A 15,714-nucleotide genomic window follows, 5' to 3' on the forward strand; every position below is an offset into this window, starting at 1 on the left:
AGAAGTAAATTTGGGACCTTATTTTGTTTCTCTCTATAACTTTGTCCATGTTCTAAAGATGTAAAATAAGTGTATATTTACATTTTCTGCCGAAGATGAATTTTTACATCATTCCACGGAGAGATTTTCGGCCAACAAGAAATGTAAAATGCCAATTTCAAGGCATTGTAGAGCATCTAAAAAAGAGAGATGTAAAATATTCACCTTGGCTAGAGTATGTAATTCAGAACCTAATTTTACATCGTTTGGTGATGGGTCCTGCCAATCAAATAAAGAAAAATAAATGAGATCTCAAACTTGCACATTTCTCATTGGAAATGCAACTCATATTTACATCTTCCAGAAATGTATATTGTGATGTAAATATGATTTTCGCATCTCAAATTAGAATTTATCTTTCCATTGTTGATGCTTATACATCTCCCATTAGAGACGTTGTTCTAAAATTATTGGAAGTTCTTGAAATTGACTAAGGAAGATTTTCATCTAGTTAGTTATTAATGAGTTATGACCCCTTAGGTTGATTTGAAAAGAAAAAAAATTTGGACAACGTAGTTTGCGGAAAATTGAAAACTACGGACACAATTCCGGAAGGTTTATACTTTTATATTCAAAATTTTCTGAGGCCTGTCATATTGTTTGGTTTAAGATGCATGAAAATAGATTGCATTGTAATACTAATCCTCCACCGGATAGAACCCTAAATTGATGCAAGGTACCAATCCTCCCTTCTCACTTATTTAGAATAGAGTAGCCAGTTTGTAGTTCCTTCTCAGTTTCTTAATTAATTTAATTAGTACTTAAAGCTACTGGAATGTGGAATTAAAGTGATACGGACGTCATTAAAAGCAAGAATTTCCAAGAAACACAACTTTTATTGAACATACTAGCTACTACATAAAGAACATAACCACAGAGCTTATATGATCAGTGTTTATTGGTTTAACACACACACAATACAGTGAAACTGAAATACTTAGAAACTAAAAATAAGAAAAACTAGTGATGAAAACTAATGCCACTTTCGCAGGGAACTCGATTGCATTGAGCGCATGCAACAAGCCTTTTAAACCCATAGGTGACCCTAATGGGACGAGTGAAGTCTCGTGAGGGTTTCCAGAGACGTTACCCACAAACATCATGTGATAGTTATGATCATGAATGCCAAGTGGTTGCAGAGAGATCATTTTCTTCAGGGTCTGGCTTTGCATTGTCTTATTCGAGGCCAGAGAAGGCCAAGGTTTTCTTTGTCTTCTCTTCTTCAAGGCCAAGGTTTTCGTTGTCTTCTTCAGGGTCAGGGTTTGCCTTGTCTTCTTCAGAGCCAAGGTCAGGGTTTACCTTGTCTTCTTCAGGGCCAGGGTTTGCTTTGTCTTCTTTAGGGTTAGGGTTTGCCTTGTCTTCTTCAGGGCCAGGGTTTGCTTTGTCTTCTTCAGGGTCACGGTTTACCTTGTCTTCAGAGAGGGTTGCCTTTGAAACTTCGACAACCCTTTTGTTGTCGATGGTGATGTTTTTGTTGTTGTTGTTGTTATTGTTGTTGTTATTGTTGTTCTTGTTGTTGTTGTTGTTGTTGTTGCCGTCGTTGGTTGTTGTTGTTGTTGTCGTTGATGTTGATGTTGATGTTGATGTTGATGTTGTTGATGTTGATGTTGCCTTGTCTTTTTCAAGGTCAGGGTTTGCGTTGTCTTTTTCAGGGCCATGGTTTGCCTTGTCTTCTCCAGGGTCAAGGTTTGCCTTGTCTTCTTCATGGCCAGGGTTTACCTTGTCTTCTTTAAGGCCACAGTTTGCCTTATCTTCTTCAAGGTCAGGGTTTGCCTTGTCTTTGGAAAGGGTTGCCTTCGAAACTTTGAAAATCCATTTGTTGTCGATGTTGATGTTGTTGTTGTTGTTGTTGTTGTTATTGTTGTTGTTATTGTTCTTGTTGTTGTTGTTGTTGTTGTTGTTGTCATTGGTTGTTGTTGTTGTTGTCGTCGTTGTTGTGGTTGTTGTTGTTGTTGTTGTTGATGATGATGATGATGATGATGATGATGATGATGATGATGGTGATGTTACAATGTTAAATGGTATGATCACTCTCTTCTTCTTTTTTCTCTCCTCCATCTTCTCTCTTTCTCATGTGTTTTACTTGCTCCATAGCTTCCAAAAGTGCTATCCTATTTATAATCAAGGATGAGCGCACACCATTTTTCTCTATTCACATTATGTGTTCACACTAATGGTTTTGTATATAAGGTGTTTTTATTTTTTATTTAGAAAACTAGATTTTAATCCCTAAATAAGATGAAGTTTAGAAAAATGTCTTATACAAGATTAAAAATTGATTTTAGTCCCTAGACTCTATTAAATGCCAACATATGTATTCAATGTCTCTCTTTTTTATTTATAATTTTATAGTGTTCATAAATTAAATTTTATGAAAATATTATAAATTTTAATTCTCATTATGGTGAGTATCTTATATATAAGAAAATATTTTTGTAGAGATTTTTCGGTACTCTTATGTTTTTGCATATTTTCTTATGTGCCACTAATTCATTACAATATATTTAGGTACGAACATTTTGGTACACTGGGTTAGTATAATATGTTTAGATACGGACATTTAAGTACACTAGTTTAATATAATATATTTAGGTATCGACATTTTGGTACACTAGTTTAGTATCATATAGTTAGGTTCTCTTTGTAAGTCATTGTCTTCTTTCAAATAAAAAACAAAATTAGGAATGCATTCTTTCAAGTGTTTATTTTTAAGTTTGTATCCCTAGCTAGATTTGGAACATGCAAATCAAGCCTTGGTTATTTTTTTATTCAATGTACTTTTCTATTTTATGCTTTAAGAAGTATGACTTACCTTAGAAATATTCATGTCCATACATTGCGTCAGAATCTCCAATTTGAGGAGATAAGCAAGTAATTTTGTCTTTTACTTTGTTGCTTTTTATTTTCTTTTTCTCTCACCAAGCAATAACATATTCCTTTTTATTTTTTTAAAAGGTGACTAGGTGGTTGTACTATGATACACTACTCTTTCGGTGGTTTAGCCCTCAAAACTTTACCTTGTATTCAAAAACCTCAACTAAAACCCAAAATAAAATTTAAAAAATTAGATGATTGATTTGGTTTGATTAAACAGGTAATCTCACATTGTAAAATCCATAACAAAAAGGTTTAACCTATTCACTTAAACTTAGTCTAATTAGCTCGATTTCTTTGTTTGGTGGTTAAAAATGCCCAACCTGTTAGATCCCACATCGCCCAGGGGAGTGGATCATCTATGCCTTATATGTAAATGCTCACCTCCATATAGCACGATGCCTTTTGGGAGCTCACTGGCTTCGGGTTTCGTAAAAACTCCGAAGTTAAGCGAGAAAGGGGCCAGAGCATTCCCAGGATGGGTGACCCACTAGGAAGTTATGCTCACATGAGTTCCCAAAAACAAAACCATGAGGGTGTGGTCGGGTCTCAAAGCGGACAATATTGTGCTACGACAGAGCCGGGACTAGGATGTGACAATTTGGTATCAGAGCCAATCCCTAGCCGAAAGTGTGTTGACGAGGACGTCGAGCCCCTAAGGGGGGTGAATTGTTAGATCCCACATCGCCCAGGGGAGTGGATCTTCTATGCCTTATATGTACATGTTCACCTCCTTATAGCACGAAGCCTTCTGGGAGCTCACTGGCTTCGAATTCCGTAGGAACTCTAAAGTTAAGTTAGAAAGGGGCTAGAGTATTCCCAGGATGGGTAACACATTGGGAAGTTATGCTCACATGAGTTCCCATAAACAAAATCGTGAAGGCGTGGTCGGGACCCAAAGCGGACAACATCGTACTACGGCGGAGTCGAGACCGCATGCTCACCTCCATATAACACAAGGCCTTTTGGGAGCTCATTGGCTTCGGGTTCCGTAGGAACTCCGAAGTTAAGCAAGAAAGGGGCCAAAGAATTCCCAGGATGGGTGACCCACTAGGAAATTCTGCTCGCATAAGTTTCCAGAAACAAAACCGTGAGGGTGTGGTTGATGCTCAAAGCGGACAATATTGTGTTACGGCAGAGTCGAGCCCGGGGTGTGGTGGAGCCCGGGTCGAGATGTGACACAACCTTAGTACTAATACATTATACATGTATATTGCCACCGCCACCAACCCCACCACTATCGTCACTACCATATTTTCATACCATAAACCACACCACAATCGCAATCACCATTCCTCCACCACCATCACCCCTGCCACCAACACCTTATCACCACATTTTCATAGCCATAAGACGCACTCTTACAATTGCTGCTACCACCGCCATCGCCATTTGCTAACTATTACTTCTCATTTATATATTAAGTTATTATTCACAAATTAAAGAAACTTATTCTCATCATAAAAAAAAAGGTTAACATTTGTAGATTTTAATTTATTATTTTGTGACTGTATTTTCGTAGTTTAACTTGCCGACATCTTGATGGTGTTACTCTAAATGTCACAGCCCGTCCCGGAGGTACTTTTGACGGGAATGTGAAATGACGGGATTACCCTTGACGGGTATTAAGGTACGTGGGTGTGTGACATTATTTGGTTTAATATTACATATGTGTTGGAAGAAATTATAAGATGAGTTGGTTTATTGATTTGATTTTTTGTTAAGTTGATTAGGGAATTAGAAAATGGAGGGTGGAGATTGTTTTTGGGACATCACAACTCTCCTGCTCTCTCTCTCTCTCTCCCTACCCGTGGCTCTCTCTCTCTCCTCCCTCACGACCCTCTCTCACTCTCTCTCACCCAAAACGTACGGAACACACCCAAATCCTCCAAAAACTCGACGGATCGAGGCAACCAAGGTATGCATCTTCATCCTTTTGACGTTCTGAGTTCATTGGTACTAGTTTTAGGAAGTGAAACCTTCGGAATCACGTGAAACCCGAACCTCCATTTTTGGTCACTGTTCATGCAAACGTAAAATGTTGTGTTTCAGGAAATTCTAAGCTTGTAGTGAGCTTAGTGAAGTCCTAAGGAGGCTCGGAGTACTTCGTTTGAAGGATTTGGACGTCGGGATCACGTGGTCCCATTTTGGCCGAATTTCTTGGGAATTTTCCGGTGAGATTTCTTGATTTTTAGAGCCTTAAACTAGTCTATCGTGATTCTACATGTTTGGGGCTTCAATTTGATATAAAATACGAAGAAAATGGGTGAAAAACGAAGGAGAACGAAGAGTTTTAAAACTCGCCGGAAAACGGCTGCCGGAAAAACCAGTCCGGCGAGCCAAGGAAGAAGGAGATGCGCGTGGGGGGCGCATGGACCCGTGCCACGCGCGGCGCGTGGGGGCGCGTGAGACCTCCAAAAAAAATTTCTAAAAATTTTCCGACGCTCGTGACGTCGAGTAGGTCGATGTGGTATATTCATATACCCAAATTGAGCATCGTATGAGAAGTTATTTCGAAAAATTGGTGATGTGTTTAAAATTAACGTTTTTATAGTTGTTTCGCATATAGGTGACACATATCCCGAGGACGAGCGCATCCAGGGACGCCACGGGGGTTACGACCCGTCGACTTATCAGTGAGTGGGCAGTTTTGATTTCGTATTTATCTATATACATTTATTTTCCCAGAAAATACGTTTTTATGAAAGTTATGAAATTAATTGCCATGCATGAAATTATTGCGATATCTAGCTTGAGTATTGATGCATATATATGTGAAATGACGCGGTGGACGCTCAGGTGAGTTTATTTATTTTTCAGCTGAGTTATTTATATTGAATTGCATTGAAAGCTCATAACCTGCACCTAGATGATAGTGCTTATATTATTATTCACCACACCGTACGCTCGTCTTGGATCCAAGTAGGTGGATGTCGTACAGACCATGTGAGGGTTCCGACATGCTAGTTGTACAGATCACTAGATGTGATTCCAACTAGTGGGTGACCTTAGTTATGCGCGCTGATGATTGATGTGAGAAGCACTAGAGCGTATTCATACACCTGTCATCGTACAGACTACTATATGTAGTTCCGAGTGACGTGCAGAGTTGAACTGTACAGGTCACCGAGGTGACTCCGGTTGGTTTGGATGTTGAGCTTTAGAATCAGCCGTACAGGACCATTATAGGGTCTCCGGTTGATTTATTATTCACCTGACTATTATTGATGCATTCTGATTACAGTTTGGGCATGGCATATCATTTCTGAGATATTATGATGATGGTTTTATGCTGAGTTATGATGTTGCGTATATATATATATATATATATATATATATATATATATATATATATATATATATATATATAATATATATATATATATATATATGTATATATACTATTTTCTGGGAAAGTATACAGGTTTTACGGCGAGGGGATAAAATTGTTTTTAATGAACTGTTTTGGAAAACTATTTGATTTTACTGACCCACTCATTTTGTTTTGCGCCCCTCCATGTTCTAGTTTAGCGGTTGGTGGCTCTCGAGGTCTTATTCCGGCTTTCTGACAGACTATCGACATGTAGGACTCACCTTAGGGTGATGTATCTTTATTTTAGTCCTACTTGACTGCAATTAACCTATGCTTTGAACTCATGTGTTTACTTTATAACTCGTCCGGTTATGTTCGTAGGTTGATATGTTTGAGTTTGGTTTGAATTCCTGCTTACTTTTGTGGTTGTTTCGCTTCCGTGTCGCACCTATGGTTACGTCACGTCCACGTGACGGCCAGCACACCTGGATCCTCCGGATCGGGGTGTGTCACTAAATTTAAAATTTTGAAATTTTAAAATAAAAAAAAATTGACTGGTTTAATTTTTATAAATTTCCTTTTGCTGTGTTTTCATTGTCGAACACTTGATCTCATTTTCTAATTTTGTTGGTGTGTTGTGGAGAAGAGTTGGCATTACTTTATTGACTAGTGTAATACTAGGTGCGGTGGGGAGTTGAAGCCCCCCTCCACTCAAAGGCACGAAGTCAGACCAGAGGGGGACGTTGAGGGGAGCGAAATGTGCAGTCTCACAGGGCCCCAAATTTGAAGGAGCCCCTAAATTTTTGCCCTCTAACATTATGTAATGATATTCTATATCCAAAAATTGATTTTGTTAGCGTTTTAAAACTACATTGTGCATTCTTTATAAAAGTTTTTTTTTTTCTAAATATAAAAACTTGGAGTACAATGAGATATTTTGAGTGTTAATAATTGCATCCTTAAAAATGACAGTTTCTTAATTTTATTATACAACAATGTTATGTATTCAAGTGAAACTTTAAAGTTAGAGGTTTGAAGTTTTTTTTTTTTTTTCAGGTTTGGTTGTTTAAGATAAAATTGCTTTTGATTATTTAGTGAATGTTATGTTTGTAACTCTTTTTACTTATCATTAAAGACATTTGTAAACATGCAATCAGTGAGTACTAAAGTTTGTTTTGATTTTTTTTTTAACAAACGATAGTATCTACATTAAGAGGGTAGGAGAGTGGGTTAAGCCTCACAATGAGCTAACAATAATGTAGTTCAAATTCACCTTTGACGATAATTGAATCTAAGACCTCTTACTTACAAGTGAAAAGGAATATCACTAGACCGTAGTACAAAGTGGCTTTGTTTAGATTTAAGTGAATGTTTTCTAGTATCAATACATTGTCATATTTTTCAAAAAAACTTAAAACTATCTTAAGGAGGGCTTATTTTACAAATTTCGCATATGACCCCCGAATCTCAAAGACAGCCATGAGTCAGAGTATCACAACTTTTCTGATAATTTTCATATTAATTTATTCTTTCCATCAATTAATCTTCATGCGAAGCTTTTCAACAAAATTCTCCTTGACTGTGTTTGCAGACATAGTTAAATTTTTCTTAATCTCTATGTGGCCATAAGAGGTGGATAATCGTAACTTGCCACCAATTGTCCTCATTTTTTGCTGAAAATCTTCATATGTCCACACCAGTAAGCACCATTGTCGATGAACAATGCTTGACTACTTAACAATAAGTATGGACTCTTATTTAAAACTTTTCATGTTTGAATCACAAAACTTTTTGCTTATGACTAAAACATTCATATGATCACCTTGTAGTTGTAGGTCATCTCTACATAAAATAAATAAAATTAAGGTCATTTAGTCATTTTGTTATATGACACACCCTGACCCGGAATGTCCACTAGGACTCCGAATCAAGTTGTGCTGGCCAACACCTGGAAGGTGACGAAACCATAAAGGATAATGTTGTGGAAAATGTGAATAAATTTAAACCTAAAGTACCTAAAGACAAGAGTGCGCTGTAAGCAAAGATGAACCCATTTCACACGTGACGTCAGAGCATAAGTAAAGTACAGTAGTGTGGATAAGGATCATACACTCAGAGGTAGCCACCTATACTGAGATTTGCCAAGAATCCTTGTCGATACGAACTTTTGGCAGCTAAAACCTGGAAGGGCGCAAAAACAAGGGTGAGTGGGCCTGAAAATAAATTTTTCAGTAAAAACCTTTTGAAAACATTATAACCCCTCAGCGTAAAACTCGTATAATTTCTCGAAAAATAATAATACATATGTATATAGAAATCATGCTTGAGAGTAGTGAAAACCAAGTATATGCCATGTCAAGTATCTCAGAAATAAAATAAGTAAGCCAGGTGAAATAAATCAATGTAAAATGATATGCCAGCTGGAGTCACCTAGCGTGACTTGTATGGCTGAACCTATAACTCATTAACCAATTCCTGCACACGAGTCGGAACCACCTAATGTGGTCTGTACAACAGGCTGGGTGTAAATAAATACGTTCAAGTGATATGATCACGTGAAGGCTATGCGAAGTATCGCATGTCACTTACGATTCGGAACCACCTAATGTGGTTTGTAAGACAAGCTGACACCTGCCTTAGATCCAAGGTGAGCGTATGGTACGAGAGGTGAACGATCACGTGAAGGCTGGCCCTGACCTCTGGTGAAGTACTAAGCCTCTAGTGAAGCACTAACACCGGGGTGCAGGATAATGAGCACTAAATGCATCTAAACATAACCATACATATTGCAATCACTATCATCAATATGTACTCACCTGAAGCTTACCTGGTCGTCCTCAGCATCATGCAATAATATGCATATCTATACTAATGCATATACTAAAATGTAATGTAATTGACATGGCATTTAAAAACGTAAATCCATTTAAAACAATTTCTGGGAAAAATAGAAAACATATATACGTATATATAGAAAACCAAAAGCCCACTCACCTGGAGTCTGCGCTACAACTCCCTAGCACAAACATCAAGGCGTCACGAACGATCGACGCCTAAAACAATTATCAAATCATGTCTTAGAATTCTTATCAATAGAACATATAACTTACATATCCTATTTGGGAAGATCCGTAAGTTTCTAATATCCTCAAATATTACGTATTATAACATATCAAAGTTTGGTGACGATCCAACGGTCGAATCGTCAATTCATATAATTATCAAGTAACGCACTTTAATCAAACTAGATTCACAACACTCAAATCACATCATATGGATATCAATTTAGTGTACAAATAGCATTGGTGGCCCACTGGCCACGCGCCGCCGCAGGTGGCGGTCAGTCGCCTCAACTCGCCAGAAAATTCAACTATTTCTAAAAATTACCAAATTTTATGATCTCAATGATTGAAGCAATTTTCATACCTGTGACTAAGGCCAATTTGGCCTAAAAAAGCCTCAATTTCATGAAAATCTGCTAGAAACCCATAAAATTGGGTAGTTGTTGATTCGCCATCAGAACGAACTTCGATGCCTCCACTAAAGCTTGGGCCTTGCTCTTGGGGTTGAAAGGAGTCTTTTGGTAGTGATCATCGAAGGTGAAACTCGCTGGAGTCATCGGAAAAAGGATAAAATCGTCGGATGCCCCCATGGGTTTTGTGGCTTCGATTTGTGAATTTGGGTAAGAAATTTGGAAATCTAACACTCCAGAGATGTAAGGCTTGTCAAGGGCTTTCCATGGACACTAAATCACCCAAAACGGAGTTCGTACGAATGAGATATGAGAGGGTCAAGTTGGTGGGTCAGGTGGAGAAACCGAGTTTGGCCGGTTCTCTCCTTCTCCCTTCCCTCATTTCCCTCCTTTCTCTCTTCTCTGATTGGTCACCCTCTCATCTCTCATTTTCTGATTAGTTCGGCTCCTCCCTCCATTCTCTCCTTTATACTCTATCTCCACCGCTTATCCTTTCTGCCTTTAAATCTGGGCCACACAAGTGGCTTTCCAGATTAAGCTAAAAAAAGAGCTTTCTAGAAATAATTATTTTACTAAAATGCGTCCGACTTTAAACGTTAATATCTACTTCGTTATAACTCCAAATTGCGTTCTGTTTGCGCCCACGCGTTCGTAACGATGAGTACTACGAGAATATGCTAAGAAAAGGAGTCTGACGTGAAATGACAAGGCAGTCAACAAGAGTCAACGTCTTTGCCTCAAAGGGTATTTTTGTAAATTCACTTATTAAAATTATATAAACTGTAAAAATTGGGAACGGGTCGTTACATTGTAGCAAATGCATAAATTGTTCATAATTCTTTTACCAATTTAATTCATTTGTTTTTATTGGTCACTTTAGTTTTAATTAATTATTTTTTTGCAAATATGATATTTATAAAGTGATTTATAATATGAACAACTATAACCACAAACATGAAATTCTACGAATCGACAACGAACATTTTCAAGTAAGAATGCCTATTTATCTTTTGAGTAGGCAAGTGTTATTCACCGTCAACCTTAATTATTTTTTCTTTTCTGAAGAAGTTATTATTGAAGTTTGGTATTTTAGCATCAAAGAGTATGGTGTTTTGGCAAATACGCACTCACAACTTACAAGACCAAAATATTCCAAAACCGGATGGTAAATACCATCCCTCGTCGGAGATGCATCCAAACTATTACGTACGCTGTTTGCATGCATTGTTTAAAATATCCGGTTTCAGAAAATCTTAAACAAATGTTTTGATATGGAGATTTGTTGTTGACCCTCAACGATAATGTTAGAGATGTGCTCCAAAATGTAAATTTATAACTGAATTTTTTTAATACAACGAAATATTTATATTAAAGACGTGGATAATTGAGTTAGTCATACAATGAGATAAATGATAATAATTTGATATCAAACTTATTATCTATGAGAGTCGACTGTAGACGGGTATAGGGCTAGAGAAATTTTTGGCTAGTAGGCTGGCTAGCTGGAAAGTTAAGGATCATTTTTCGTTTCTGACGATTACATTAAATCTTATCAGCAGAACTCATTCAATCATTCTATGCTTACCGAGCTTTAACAAGACAAATATATATAAAATAAACCAATTATTACAACGTTAAGGAATTATTTCTAATGAGAAATTCTTGTATGTATGGGCATCCATGTATCATACCATTCAAAATAATGAAAACTAATGAAAAAGATTTGAAAACTTTGAGTTTTAATGATAAGAACAAAATAAAGGGTAAAGTGAATAGTATCAAGTTTGACTTTTTAGTGTAAAAATATGGTTTTTCGTTAAAGTGAACAATACCGTGGACTTTTCGTTAAAACTCCCTTCAAAATATGCCTCATTTCAATTTTCACAGTCGGATTTTAGTGTATTTGTATATAGTTGAAATAAAAATGAAAAATACATGAAAAAATTTAGGGAATAATTGATTTGTAGGTAGTCTTGCACTTGGTTCCGCCCTTGACCGTGATCTAAGACCTCTCACTCAGGGGAGGATGTACAAGGGGACAAAGGTGGTTCCAGGACCATTTAGAGTCTGGGAGATATGCTTGTGAAGATCTTATGAGGTCTCTTTTATGCCTACCAAGTGTCGGATGTAATGTATGTTAGGCATATCTCGATAGATTGCCTCGACACCACTCATCAAATTCTCTCAATATCACTCATCAGATTGCTTCGATGTCGACATATGTTGACATGTGCGTGGTTTAGTTGACGACAACAAGCCCACCAAGTGTTTGACAAAATGCCTTGGTGAATAAATTTATACAAAATTTGCACGCTTCACATTCTATTTCTATCCAAAAAAAACTTGTACTTTAACACTGAAAACTCATTCGAAACTTGTGATAGCTTTTGAAAATGATTGTCTTATACCGGGGCGATGCTTAAATCAAGAAACAAGTCTCAAACGTGCCGGTGACACACGATGGAACTCACACTATGGTACCTTGATTAGCATCATTTCTATGTTTTCATCCGTGGTTCATGTGCTTCAAATGGTTATTGATGATAATCCCAATGACAGTGCGGCTGAAGCAAATAAGTTAATGAGAGTGATACTTACTTTTGAGTTTTTGTTTCACCTTTTCTTGATGAAAGTCATATTGGGACTCACAAATGATTTGTCACAAGCATTGCAAAGGAAAGATCAAGAAATTGTGAATGCAATGGCTTTAGTGAAATCATTCAAGGAAAAGCTATATTGGATGAGGAATAATGGGTTCGATGCATTGGTTGATGAAGTATCTTCTTTTTGTGAAAAACATCATATTGATGTTCCTAACATGGAAGAGGCATTTATACTTCCAGGGAGGTCAAGGCGTTATGCTCCAATAAAGACAAATCGTCATCATTATCGTGTGGAGCTTTTTATTTATGTCATTGATGAGCAAATTACGGAGTTAGAGGATCGCTTTAATGAGGTAAATACCGAGTTGCTTATTTGTATGGCATGTTTGAGTCCGAAAGATTCATTTGTAGCTTTTGATAAATCAAAGTTACTTTGTCTTGCTCAATTTTATCCTCAAGACTTTTCGGATGAAGATCGTTTGGCACTTGAAGATCAACTTGAGATTTATATTCATTATGTGTGTTCCAGTAGTGATTTCTCTCAATTGGAAGGGATTGGTGATCTTGCAAAAAAATGGTGGAGACAAGGATGCATCAAGTATTCAATTATGTATATTTGCTCATTACATTGTCTTTAGTTTTGCAACTGCTTCAGTGGAGAGAGCATTTTCTGTCATGAATATTGTTAAGGGTCCACTTAGGAACAAAATGGGAGATCAATGGTTGAGTGATAGTTTGCTTGTTTATATTGAGAGAGATATTTTTGCTTGTATTGAAAATGAAGCTATAATGCTTCGTTTTCAAAATATGAAACCTCGTCGTGGACAATTATAGTTTGTAATATTGTTTCCATTATGAATTATGAATGAAAGTACTATGATTTCATTTTCAATATGTTTTTCCATCCTAAATTTTTATTTGAACTTTTACACTGCGACCCCTTGGGGTAAGATTCCTGGATCCGCCACTGGTCACCACTCTCACTTATAAGTGAAACTTTTAAAAATGTATAATACCCCTAATAAACTTCATAAGATACTAGTCATAGTGATACTTAGGATGATGTAACTAAGAATGGGAAGTAATAATATGAAATTTTGACTAGGGTGAATATTTAGGCATAACTTCGCCGCTGGTTCCCTCACCCTGGTTTATAATCAAATACGTTTGACGAAGATCTTAGATCTCCCACCAGATATGACTCGACCAAAAGTTCTAGATATCTTTTATCCGGTGCCTTTCATACAAATTATGTTACTGATTTTTCTACTAAATTGAATGAAAAATCGAACACTTGACACTATTCGAATCTATAACGGGTTAATCAAATTACTCTTTATTAATATATAAAGCTTGATTAACAACATAATTAGATTTGTAAATGCAGAATGAGTCTACAAGGTGTTTGTCTATAGAGAAATTTTTAGTTGTGACGGGAACACAAGTGGTACACCACATGTTTTAATAGGAATTGTGAGAAATTTTATTTTTTAAGTTATTAACTATTTAGCACACATATCCCATAATTTGTTTAGTGACACGTGATGTACCACCTCGTGTATCAGTCACATTGAAAAATCTCTCCGGTCTATAAGGGTATCTATGGATCTCACATTTTATGTAAATTTTACCTTTCATGATTAAGCAATTGAGGACAATAATGTAGGTTGTATTGTGGCATGAGCAGCGTATTTTTTCTTCCCCGAGTTTTTCCTAGGTGATTTTACTTAGGTATGTCCCAATTTTTTTTACATTGAATGAAATCCAACACTTGGACACTATCTTAATCATAATCCATTATCACTTAACTAAAAGTGCTTTTAAAGAAAATATTTTTGAGTTCTAAAAGCAATTGAAGTTCTTTTCAAGATTCATTTACATTTTTACTAAGAATTGTACCAAAAATATTTTCACAAAAAACGTTTTTAACTATTTTAAAACCATTTCCAAACGAACCATAAACTTGTTTGACAATATTTTTTTATATTAGAAACATGTTGTTTAAGGAAGTGAATTTGTGGTCGACTCTTATCACTAATATTTGGCCATTCTTGAAAGTTAATTATGTTTGGGACCATACCATTCCTGCTTCTACTCGAAGGGATCTTTTTCTATTATTTGGTTTGGGACCATTAGGATTTTTTTTATTGATAAACAACTTTGATCCATAAGATTTTTTTTTTTTGGTCAAATGATCGATTTGGTCAGATTAGGAGTCAATGAAGCTCGAACTCACATCGTAATGCAATGACTCAACATTTTTCTACCTCTGTGATAAGGGGACACTGACTACAATATATAAGATTTCAATTAACATGAATTTGAGAGTTCTTAAGTTTCGATGCTTGAACTAAAAATTCATGAATACTGGTCATTGAATTTGTCACAATATATGGCAATGGTCTTTTTGAGCCACATCGTTAAATATCCTATCGAAAATACGTAGTTTAAAGGGATAAAAGAGAGACGTATAGTTCTAACATAGTTACGCAAAGGAATCGTTGATAAACATTATAACATGTTCACAAATCAACACTTACAAATTTTCAGTTCAAGAACCAAAAATTCATTTAGACTTAAATTCAGGTACTATTGCTCCAATCATCGACATATGTGTGTATTATATAATTCTCTTTTCGACGAGTTATGTTTATGCTACACTCCAATGATTGTATAAAACATGCCACCTTCCAGCTTGACACTAGCTTTAATAGGCAATAGTGACAGTTTTAATTAGCTGTAAACGTGGAATGTACATTACGTTTCCTTTATTTAATTTTCTTTTTACAGCTAAAACGTGAACACAAAAGGTATAAAAAGTAGTGAACATCACTTCTATTTTCTTTTTCGTCGTTAGTGAATCAAACGATGATAGTTGGAGATGTTAAAATACCCATGTGTGTTTTTTAGTTCTAAAAAAGGTAAACTATCGTAACTTGACCACTATCTGATCCTTTTTTAGAAAAAATTATCGAGCTCGGTGTCAATAAACTTCACTTCGAGGATATAATATTCCCTCCATTGCTATATTTTTCTTTGATTTAGTTAGTTTGGATTGCGCTAGGGATTTCAAATTTTAGTTACTAGCTACAATACATGCATTTGTGCAATATAGTTATTATGTCACAGTCATATATGGTATTATCTCAGTTTAATTGTATGTATAACCGTTATATAGTGAATGTATTGCATGAATTATAGTCGAGTCTCAAACTTTTAAAAGCTTAAACTACTTATTTCTATTTTTCTTATAACAAACAAATAAATATAAAATACACCACCGACATGTTAGTCTCCTTTTTGACCTTTTCTTTTCCCTTTTATGTTCATTGGTTTGGATGGGATCTGACCTTTTTCCTTGCGTTGGTATTTGTTATACTTTGCTTATAGAATTATCCTTAATTTGGGGATAA

The 15,714-nt window shown here is 36.1% G+C and overlaps 1 long non-coding RNA gene across 1 annotated transcript; it reads right to left on the reverse strand.

Moving 5' to 3' along the window:
- Window positions 1-8,205: 8,205 nt before the first annotated feature.
- Window positions 8,206-9,931, reverse strand: LOC139197169 (uncharacterized). The gene is made up of 3 exons (XR_011582304.1): window positions 9,653-9,931; window positions 9,221-9,279; window positions 8,206-8,407 (listed from the first exon to the last, which is right to left on the reverse strand). It is a non-coding gene; the product is annotated as an uncharacterized lncRNA (long non-coding RNA).
- Between the last annotated feature and the right edge of the window lie 5,783 nt (window positions 9,932-15,714).

Source organism: Malus domestica, chromosome 06, assembly GCF_042453785.1.
Source record: "Malus domestica chromosome 06, GDT2T_hap1".
In the NCBI taxonomy this organism is placed as follows: Eukaryota; Viridiplantae; Streptophyta; class Magnoliopsida; order Rosales; family Rosaceae; genus Malus; species Malus domestica.